Source organism: Hetaerina americana, unplaced genomic scaffold (genome assembly GCF_022747635.1).
Source record: "Hetaerina americana unplaced genomic scaffold, ioHetAmer1.1.p SCAF_9, whole genome shotgun sequence".
NCBI lineage: Eukaryota > Metazoa > Arthropoda > Insecta > Odonata > Calopterygidae > Hetaerina > Hetaerina americana.
Window position 1 is genome coordinate 79,425,986 of NW_027287538.1, and position 11,743 is coordinate 79,437,728.

The window sequence follows — 11,743 nt, forward strand, 5'->3', positions numbered from 1 at the left end:
CTCGATTAGAATCAGAATAAGGCTTTAAGAATCCGTTGCCATTGCCTGTCTTTTAGCGCAGTGCAGCAAGAGAGTCGAAGCCGGGCGAGATGAAAGTGTGAGGAAGCACGGTGCTTGAACTCTAAGAGACACCGACCGATTTTCCCCGCAAGTCCGTGTCATCTCCTTAAGTGCGCCGCAAAAGGCTTTTCAGGGGTTGTTTTGGTGACCTATATTGTTTGTTAATTTTTTGTTAACCATGAAATATTTACTTCTCCGCATATCTTTTGCTATTTCTGAGGTGGTCTCACAGAGTTCCCTCAAGTTTCCAGATTGTGTTTTCCAAAGAAGCGAGATGCATCTTCAAGGATGAAATTGCAATTATCCCGACATTTTATAATACCTTAACCCATGTTCTATGAAAGGGTGGACGATCAACCGTGGATGCCTTCAAAGCGGTACCATGGTGAATTTTGAAAATCGCGGAAAAAATCGTGGAATAGCGTCGTATTTCGTGTTAAAAGGTGTAATTTCTTCTTACGCCCCTCGATTATTTTCGGTATCTAACCTTAAGGCCTGAATTGTCAATTTCACCCGCCGAAAGGCCTAGTAATAGGTAAAATACACAATGACCTATCTAACACTAGTTTAGAACTGGTTAATTCATTTGTCTATAGTTTATATATAATAGATAGGAGATAGGTGATGGTAGAGTTCACCCAGTACTAAGCCCTATACTGCGTGTGAAATTCACATATCAGGGTAGGGGGGCCAGTTCCTTTCCCTGTGCCGGTTATGGTTTCCCAGGAAGACCTGGTACCCGAAAAATCAATATATATATATATATATATATATATATATATATATATATATATATATATGTATATATATATGTATATATATATTTATATATATATATATATATGTATATATATGTATATATATATTTATATATATGTATATATATATATATATATATATATCCCTCCCCGGACTACAACCTTGACGTGGTGGAAGGGCTTGTGCGTTCCGATGACCCCTAGAGCTGTGCTGGCGGGAGTAATAATAATTGCTCCTGGTAGGGTCACCCATGCCAGATAGGTCGAAGGTTAGGAGCCAGACAAAAGGCAGTCCACGCAGCGGCTGTTCCTCAGTGAGGCGGCTGCAATTGCGTCTGACCCCATCGGGGCGGCCAGTAAGTGATGGTGTCACGTTAAAAACACTATTGAGGAAGGCAACGGGAAACCACCTCAATTATCATTCCCTAGAAAAATATGATGGACAATAGAGATATTTTGAGTCCTGGCAACCACGGGGCTCGGCCCAATCGGCCGTGTGTCGTGCCCGGCAGCGGGGGAGGCAAGGCTTCCGCGGTCGTCATCCCACGAAACCCTTGCAAGGGAAAACCAGCAGCAGCAGGACAGAAGACGCAGGAGAAGAAGACAAAATTAGTTAAAATAGGACCGTGGAATGTTAGGACAATGATGAGGACAGTGAAATTGGAGAATGTTAAGCGAGAGATGGAAAGGGGAAATATAGATATTTTAAGTCTATGCGAGGTGAGATGGAAAGATAGCGGGGATTACTGGAGTGATAAGTATAGAATAATATACAGCGGTGGGGACGAGAGCCAACGAGGGGTTGCCATAGTATTAAATGAAGAGGTAGGAAGAAGCGTAGTCAACATAGAGCAGGTAACGGATAGAATACTACTAGTGGAGATAAAAGCAGAACCGACGAACTTAGTTATTATTCAGGTATACATGCCACCGAGCAACCATAAGGAAGAAGAGGTCGATAAGATATACGATCAGTTAGAGGACATGATCGCGTGTGTTCCTGCAGGGAAACATTTGATAGTGATGGGGGATTGGAATGCGACGGTAGGCGAAGGAAGAGATGGTGATGAGGTGGGCGACTACGGTTTAGGCACGAGGAATGACCGCGGGGAGAAAACAGTTGAGTTTTGCAGGAGACAGGGGTTAGTCATCACCAACACTTGGTTTAGACACCACAAAAGACGCAGGTATACATGGAAAATGCCAGGTGACTCAGAAAGGTATTAGCTAGATTATATCCTGGCTAGATACAGGTTTAAGAACAGTGTGATAAATTCGCACATCTGTCTATACTTCTCTATCTCCTGATGAAGAAGGAGCAGAATTCCGTCGAAATGATCAAGAAATTATATATGTGAGTAATCTTTTTATGTGTTTCTTTATTTTTTGGTGCGGTCCTGTTCATTATATATATATATATATATATATTTTTTTTTTTAAGGTAATCTACCGGTTAAGGTAGGTTTTTCGATGGACAAAACTACCAAACAAATATTTTGTGACTACTAACAAAACACAACCCTAAATTCTCCTCTCCACCAGGTCCCTCTTCATCTCTGAGTACTTTCTTCCTCCCTTCATCCCGTCCAACATCCCTATCCTGTTCCTTCCCTTTCCTCTTTTGCCCAACATTCTACCCTCTATCACAGTCTTCAACATCCCACTGCCGGTCAACACCCCCTTCATCCACTTTTCCTGCCTCCACAGGATTGCTCCCAACAAACCCCTCTCTTCGCCCACCATACCAAGTACTTCCTCATTTGTTTTCTTCTCTGTCCATTTCACCTTCTCCATTCTTCTCCACACCCACATTTCAAAAGCCTCCAGTCTACGTCTATCCTCCTGCTTCAATGACCACGTTTCCGCGCCGTACATAGCTACGCTCCATATCAAAGTTTTTACGAGTATTTTCTTAACATCCTTACTCAAAGTCCCCGTCATCAACTCCCTCCTCCTCGTGAAAGCCTCTTTGCCTAGCGCAATTCTTCTCCTTACGTCCCTACTACTTTGACCGTGTTGGTCCAAAACACTACCGAGATACGTAAACTGTTCTACCTGCTCTAGTTTTTGCCCTCCTATTTTAATGTTAAGCTTGCCCTTTTTCTTTCTAGAAAATCGCATAACCTTTGTTTTATTAATGTTGATTCTCATCCCATACCTGTCGCACTGAATTTCCGATTCACTCAGCTATGCTTGCAGCCCCTTGGCTGACTGACAAACTAAAGCTTGGTCATCAGCAAACCTAACTGATTTTACGAATTCCCCGCCCACTTTCATTCCTACCTCTAGTTCTTCCCATGCCTCTTTGATCATTTCCTCTGCATACAGGTTGAACAGCAACGGTGATAATGGGCAACCCTGCCTTACACCCCTTCCTAACACTGCCCATCCTGACTCCCCGTTTCCCACCCGCACCTGAGCAGTCTGAGACATGTACAGGTTGCGGATTAGCCTCCTTTCCCTCTAATCTATTCCTATTTTCTGCAATATACTCATTAGTTTTTCCCAATTCACTCTATCAAACGCTTTTTCGAAATCTACGAAACAGGCAAATACCTCCTGGTTGTGTTCTATATTCCTCTCGATTAATAATCTCATTACTGCAATGGCATCACGCGTACCTCTCCCCTTCCTAAACCCAAACTGATCATCCCCTAAGTAATCATTTGCCCTAATCTCTATCCGTTTGTTTATGATCCTGAGAACAACTTTAGCTGCGTGGGATATCAAACTAATTGTCCTATAGTCCTCACATGACGTGGCCTTTACCTTTTTCGGAATCGGAACTAAAACTGCTCTCACAAAGTCTTCCGGTCAGATTCCCTCCTCATAAATGCTACGGATCAGCCCATATAGCCTCTTCCTCCCACATTTTCCTAAACATTTTAAAAGTTTCACGGGAATGTTATCTACCCCCACGGCCTCATTTAGTTTCATCTCCCTTAATGCCCTTTCTATCTCATTGTCTAGTATGCCTGGACCTAAGCTGTCTTCCTCTACGTCATTTTCTTTTTCAATGTCTAACTGTGTTGGTCTGAGTTCTTTACTATACAGTTCTTCTATATACTCCTTCCATCTCTCTTGGATCTTTCCTGCGTCAACTATTACCTTACCCGCCTTATCTCTAACTATTAGCATAGCTCTTCCTTTCTTACTTCCCGATAACGATTTAACTTTGCTGTACAGCGCACCGATTTCGCCCTTCCTCTGGAGACTTTCCATATCCTCGCACTGCGTCTTCCACCATGCGTCTTTTGCCTTATTTGTTGCCCGCCTCAATTTATTGTTCAATTCTTTGTACTTCATTTTGCCTAATTCTGTATTTATATTCTTCCATTTTCGCCGCTCATCCATCTTTGTAATCATCTCATCCGTGATCCATGGTTTCCTAGTCCTTTTAGCGTTAACGGTTCCAATAGTGTCTTTTGCGGCTTTAGACAACCCTTTTTTGATCATTTCCCATTTTTCTTCGATAGTAGTAAGCCCTTTACCATCCTCCATTATTTTCTCTACCGCCTGTTTGTATTCCTTCCCTTTCAACCCATTTAATGCTTCTACATTCCATTTTCTAACTCGCCGCCCCTGCCTTATCTTTTTGAAACGTACGCTACATTTCATAACGACTAAATTGTGGTCTGAGTCCGCATCCGCTCCCGGGAAGCTGTGGGAATTTATCACACTATTCCTAAACCTGTGTCTAACCAGGATATAATCTAGCTGATATCTTCTTGAGTCACCTGGCATTTTCCATGTATACCTTCGTCTTTTGAGGTGTCTAAACCAAGTGTTGGTGATGACTAACCCCAGTCTCCTGCAGAACTCAACTGCTTTCTCCCCGCGGTCATTCCTCGTGCCTAAACCGTAGTCGCCCACCTCATCACCATCTCTTCCTTCGCCTACCGTCGCATTCCAATCCCCCATCACTATCAAATGTTTCCCTGCAGGAACACACGCGATCATGTCCTCTAACTGATCGTATATCTTATCGACCTCTTCTTCCTTATGGTTGCTGGGTGGTATGTATACCTGAATAATAACTAAGTTCGTCGGTTCTGCTTTTATCTCCACTAGTAGTATTCTATCCGTTACCTGCTCTATGTTGACTACGCTTCTTCCTACCTCTTCATTTAATACTATGGCAACCCCTCGTTGGCTCTCGTCCCCACCGCTGTATATTATTCTATACTTATCACTCCAGTAATCCCCGCTATCTTTCCATCTCACCTCGCATAGACTTAAAATATCTATATTTCCCCTTTCCATCTCTCGCTTAACATTCTCCAATTTCACTGTCCTCATCATTGTCCTAACATTCCACGGTCCTATTTTAACTAATTTTGTCTTCTTCTCCTGCGTCTTCTGTCCTGCTGCTGCTGGTTTTCCCTTGCAAGGGTTTCGTGGGATGACGACCGCGGAAGCCTTGCCTCCCCCGCTGCCGGGCACGACACACGGCCGATTGGGCCGAGCCCCGTGGTTGCCAGGACTCAAAATATCTCTATTGTCCATCATATTTTTCTAGGGAATGATAATTGAGGTGGTTTCCCGTTGCCTTCCTCAATAGTGTTTTTAACGTGACACCATCACTTACTGGCCGCCCCACTGGGGTCAGACGCCATTGCAGCCGTCTCACTGAGGAACAGACGCTGCGTGGACTACCTTTCGTCTGGCTCCTAACCTTCGACCTATCTGGCATGGGTGACCCTACCAGGAGCAATTATTATTACTCCCGCCAGCACAGCTCTAGGGGTCATCGGAACGCACAAGCCCTTCCACCACGTCAAGGTTGTAGTCCGGGGAGGGATATATATATATATATATATATATATATATATATATATATATATATATATATATATATATATAATGAACAGGACCGCAGTTCTGTCACTCTCTTATATATATATATATATATATATATATTATATATATATATATATATATATAAGAGTGACAGAACTGATCTTCCTTGATAAAGGTGGTCACGACCACCAAAAATTCGAAAAATAGTGAGTCTCTTTTTTGTGTGTTTCTGTGTTTTTCTGTGTCCACTAGTGCTAAGTGTTATACATTATTATTCACGTCCGTGAGACTTTCAAAAAGTGATATATATATATATATATATATATATATATATATATATATATATATATATATATATATATATATATATATATATTTTATTTAAGGTAATCTACCGGTTAAGGTAGGTTTTTGGATGGACACAACTACCAAACAAATATTTTATTACTCCTAACAAAAGACAAAATCCATCATCCTACTCTATATCAGGTCCCTCTTCATCTCTGAGTACTTTCTTCCTCCCTTCATCCCGTCCACCATCCCTATCCTGTTCCTTCCCTTTCCTCTTTTGCCCAACATTCTACCCTCTATTACAGTCTTCAACATCCCACTGCCGGTCAACACCCTCTTCATCCACTTTTCCTGCCTCCATAGGATTGCTCCCAACAAACCCCTCTCTTCGCCCACCATACCAAGTACTTCCTCATTTGTTTCCTTCTCTGTCCATTTAACCTTCTCCATTCTTCTCCACACCCATATTTCAAAAGCCTCCAATCTACGTCTATCCTCCTGCTTCAATGACCACGTTTCCGCACCGTACATAGCTATATATATATATATATATATATATATATATATATATATATATATATATATATATATATATATATATATATATATATATATATCGATAATACGGAAACACTCACACGAGCAGTATAATAATGGGACGGCACAATAGAACCCAAATAAAATAGTAATATTTAAAAGGACACTCACACGGTAAAATGTTTGAACTTTCGGTCTTCTCAGAGGCCTTCTTCAAGTAAGACTGATAATATGCTGGAGATCTGTTGCTGCAATTTTATTTGTGGTCTATTGTGTCGTCCCATTGTTATATATATATATATATATATATATATATATATATAAAGGTATGTATATATGTATAAATATATACATATATATGTATATACATCCATATATATGAAGTATTTAAGTCATAAACTCGAGGTAATAAGCTGTGGGTACAATTATTTTTTTGGCAATCTCTTTGCCAAGGGATGTGAGATTATTTTATTTATTGCATTCAGGTCAATGGACAAAATGCGCAGCATCTAAAAGGCCACACTGAGTCGATTCGTAACACGGTGAATATCACGTAATAATATCGACAAAAATGTTTAGCACTTGCCTTCGAAAAATTTGTGTTCACTAATTTTTCAACCAAATGCCAACAGTTAAATTTTAATTAAGTGTTGATTTTAACTCAATATCTGAGCTGCTGGAACGCGGAAAACGTCCATCATTAGAAATATATTACTCTCACATATAAGTAAAGGTATACACGATCATAAAAGTTTTCCATTTGAAAATACGCGAGTATTCAACAAGTTCATTTCTATTCAAAATTGGAAACTTTACGCCAATTTTAGGGTCCACAAGCATGAGTTGAAGTGGAAATGGCGTATGGTATTATGAAAGCAAAACTTTGGAAAGAAGGGATAACAAAGGTCAAGTCGGTCTCCTCCGAAAATACACCCCTTTTTGTCAAATAAAAAAATTGAAAAAAAAACTTAAATACAAGCTGGAACAATGCTGAACCTTTCTATAACCATGAACGTGTGGGACACTATTTGTGTGATAATAAAAAAAGGAAATAAATATTATTACCATCGATTGGAGATTGCTGCCAATTTTCAGGATACGTAGTTGACTGGTGACAATGAATACGTTTGAAGACTGGAATATTCTCAAATGAACGAGGAGGGAATGGTACCCATGCGGTCGTTCGACTCTCTGGATAAGTTTCATTTGCCGTGAATAATACTTCATCGCGATGGCACTCATTACTTTCTCACTTCAATTTTAAGTTCAATATATCATTGAGAGCTTCGGTGGCTTAGTCAAAGAAGCCGTTGGTTCGAGATCAACCTTCTGCATAATGAGCCCGATGCGAAAAGGCGAGACAGTTTGCGAATCGCTTTCGCCGATCGTCGTCATGATCACCATCACTGCTGCAATCCCCGTCGCTACTTTTTTGTTTGCGTCGAAATCAGTGGAAGGGGAGGGCCCTGCGTCGTCTCGAGTGCACGAAGTAAGAACGGGGGGGGGGGATTCGATTGAATCTCCCCGAGGCGAATGCCTCCCGTTTTCCCCTGCTCCTCCTCCTTCGCCTGGGAGGGGCGTGCGTCGAAGGGAGTTAAGGAGACGCTCCTCTTTGTGTATCATTCGGCACGGAAGAGGAGGAAGTATTCAGGGCAACGAGAGAAAAGAAGGGAAAAAGTCTGATCTCATAATGAAAGAAAGTTTTCGGAGGAAACTCATCTGTAGGGCGCACAGTGGCGGGGGATGGGGGAGGGGAGACATTGAGGAGACTGTTGGGAGAAATAAATAAATCAAGTCTCCGAGATCTTTTGTTTTCCTATACATTCTTGTATGACTATTCTCATATATAAATATAATATAAATAAATAAATATATGTATATATATATATATATATATATATATATGTATATATATATATATACACATTCAAATTCGAAAACCGCCGTATGGCGAACATATACTCATTCACATGGAAATATGTATAAGAAAAGCGATAGAAAAAAAAATCCGAACACAAGAGAGTTCGTCTTGTATATGTGAATATACATATTAATATATATTCTCATAAATATATAGTATTTGTACAAAATGTAGTCATATATGTCTCATTCCATGTTAATGAATGCATGTGTGTGTGTATATATATATATATGTATTTATATACACACACATATGCATACCCCCAGCACATATATATATATAATTATGTATATATATAACTATATATATATATACGCGTATATATACACATTCGAACTCGAAATCGCGCCAAACAGCGAACAAATGTTCATTTTTATAGAAACAGATGTACATAAAATGTGTTCGTCCTTTATGTGTGTTCCTTTCCCTTTTCCTTATATCTGTATCTATAAAAAAGAATATACATACATATATATATATATGTGTGTGTGTATATATATTTATATATATATATATGTATATACATATGTGTACATATATATGTATGTTTATACATATGTGTATATATGTATATATATGTGTGTGTATATATATATGTGTATATATATATATATATATATATATATATATATATATATATACACATAGGAAATGTAGGAGTGAGAGGCTATAGGACAATTAGTTTGATATCTCACGCAGCTAAAGTTGTTCTCAGGATCATAAACAAAAGGATAGAGAGTAGGCCAAATGAATACATAGGGGATGATCTGTTTGGGTTTAGGAAGGGGAGAGGTACGCGTGATGCCATTGCAGTAATGAGATTATTACTCCAGAGGAATATAGAATACAACATGGAGGTATTTGCCTGTTTCGTAGATTTCGAAAAAGCGTTTGATAGAGTGAATTGGGAAAAACTAATGAGTATATTGAAGAAAATTGGAATAGATTGGAAGGAAAGGAGGCTAATCCGCAACATGTACGAGGGTCATCCGGAAAGTAGTACCCGTTCGTGAAATAAAGACACAAAAGTAAATATTAACAAACATAAAAAATTTTATTTGAAAGAGGATACTTTAAACTACTTCTCAACATATCTCCAAGCAAATTAAGGCATTTGTCATAACGTGTGACAAGTTTCTGTATTCCTGCTGCATAGTCCTTCGCCGCCAGCTCATTGAGATACGCGAGGGACCCATCTTGCACAAATTTTTGCATAATGCAGATGGTGTTTAACAATTTCATGAACAATTGTTCGAGAAACATTGGGAAAATGCTCACAGATGTCATCAATTGTGACGCGCCGATCGTTCCTCACGAATTCGTCAACTGAGCTCACCAGTTGGTCTGTAATGACAGACGGTCTCCCCGAACGCTCATCGTCGTGTGTGTTCCCCCTCCCCATGTTGAAGTTGCGACACCACCGCCGAACAGACGACTCGTCCATTACATTGTCTCCATACACCTCCTTTAATTGGCGATGAATATCACATGGGCGAACGTTTCTTGCATTGAGGAATTTAATCACTGCCCTCACTTCACAACTGGCGGCGTTCTCAATTTTTTTAAACATTGTAAACAATCACAGAAACAACACAGGCAATGCTAGCGTCACGCAACTTGGCTCAGAGAAGGCAGACAAGCCACTGAAGCTATCTGACCTCGTCCAGCGGCTACTCGCGTCGTCAGCACTTCATGCGGCACGAACGGGTACTACTTTCCGGATGACCCTCGTACATGTCTCAGACTGCCAAGGTGCGGGTGGGGAACGGGGAGTCCGGCTGGGCAGTATTATGAAGAGGTGTAAGGCAGGGTTGCCCATTATCACCGTTGCTGTTCAACCTGTATGTAGAAGAAATGATCAAAGAGGCATGGGAAGAACTGGAGGTAGGAATGAAAGTGGGCGGAGAATTCGTAAATCCAGTTAGGTTCGCTGATGACCAAGCTTTAGTTTGTCTGTCAGCCATGGGGTTGCAAGCATTGCTGAGTGAATTGGAAATTCAGTGCGACAGGTATGGGATGAGAATCAACATTAATAAAACAAAGGTTATGCGATTTTCTAGAAAGAAAAAGACCAAGTTTAACATTAAAATAGGAGGGATAAAACTAGAGCAGGTAGAACAGTTTACGTATCTCGGTAGTGTTTTGGACCAACACGGTCAAAGTAGTAGGGACGTAAGGAGAAGAATTGCGCTAGGCAAAGAGGCTTTCACAAGGAGGAAGGAGTTGATGACAGGGACGTTGAGTAAGGATATTAAGAAAAGACTCGCAAAAACCTTGGTATTGAGCATAGCTATGTACGGCGCGGAAACGTGGTTATTGAAGCAGGAGGATAGACGTAGACTGGAGGCTTTTGAATTGTGGGTGTGGAGGAGAATGGAGAAGGTGAAATGGACAGAGAAGAAAACAGATGAGGAAGTACTTGGTATGGTGGGCGAAGAGAGGGGTTTGTTGGGAGAAATCCTATGGAGGCAGGAAAAGTGGATGGACGGAGTATTGACCGGCAGTGGGATGTTGAAGACTGCAATAGAGGGGAGGATGTTAGGTAAAGGAGGAAAGGGAAGGAAGAGGATAGGAATTTTGGACGGGATGAAGGGAGGAAGAAAGTACACAGAATTGAAGAGGGACCAGATGTAGGGTCGAATACTGGATTTTTTGTTTTGTTAGGAGTCATAAAATATTTATTTAGTAGCTGTGTCCATCGAAAAACCTACCTTAGCCGGTAGAATACCTAATAATATATACACATATATAGGTGTATATACTATATGTGTGTGTACAGAGACTATGCATATGAACATAATATCTTGCATTATATATATATATATAATATCCTTAAGAGCTATATATATAAATATATATATATATATATATATATATATATATATATATATAATATCCTGAAGAGCTATATATATATATATATATATATATATATATATATATATATATATATATATATATATATGTATAGGTCTTCCTGGAAAACCATAACCGGCCCAGAGAAAGGAACTGGCCCCCCTACCCTGATTTGTGCATGTCACACGCCGTCGGGCTTTTTTTATTTATTTTTACACAATTACGTTACAATTAGGCGAAATTCCTGGTGGCAGCTGTCAAGTTTGGCTACAGTTATCTCTTACAACGAAAATTACATACGGACACACATAAAAACAGATAAGAGACAAAATATTTTTACATACATTGGCACTTCCATATCACTTACAAATAATATTTTCATAACTACTATATAATGAAGTTTATTACCCAGTGGCTGCTTTACATTTAAACTTAAAACTTCTAAAATTGGATGGAATCGGCTCAAACAAACCTCCAGGCAGCTGGTTCCAATCAATTATAGTTCTGTTTAAAAAAGAGT